The following is a 464-nucleotide window of genomic DNA, read 5'->3' as shown; positions in this document are numbered from 1 at the left end:
GTGTGTCCAACTCTGCAACCCCATGGACTGCAGCACGCCAGGGTTCCCTGTCCTTCACCATCTCCCAGAACTTGCTCAAAATCAAGTCCATTGAGTCAGTGATACTATCCAACCATCTCATCCTCTGTCTGTCCCCTTCTCTTCCTGCCTTCAATCTTTCCCAGCATCGGGGTCTTTTCCAATGAGTCAGTTCTTCGCATCACGTGGCCCAAGTATTGGTGCTTCAGCTTCAGGATCAGTCCTTCCAATGAATATTCAGGAATGATTTCCTTTAGGATGGACTGTTTGGATCTCCTTGCAGTCCAAGGGACTCTCGAGAGTCTTCCCCAACACCACAGTTCAAAAGCATCAATTCTTCGGCGCTCAGCCTTCTTTACAGTCCAATTCTCACATCCATACATGACTACTGGAGAAATCATAGCCTTGACTAGACAGACCTTTGTTGGCAAAGTAATGTCTCTGCT

The sequence above is a fragment of the Bison bison genome, unplaced genomic scaffold (assembly GCF_000754665.1).
Source record: "Bison bison bison isolate TAMUID 2011002044 unplaced genomic scaffold, Bison_UMD1.0 scf7180017864322, whole genome shotgun sequence".
NCBI lineage: Eukaryota > Metazoa > Chordata > Mammalia > Artiodactyla > Bovidae > Bison > Bison bison.
Note: the sequence above shows the minus strand (reverse complement) of the source record.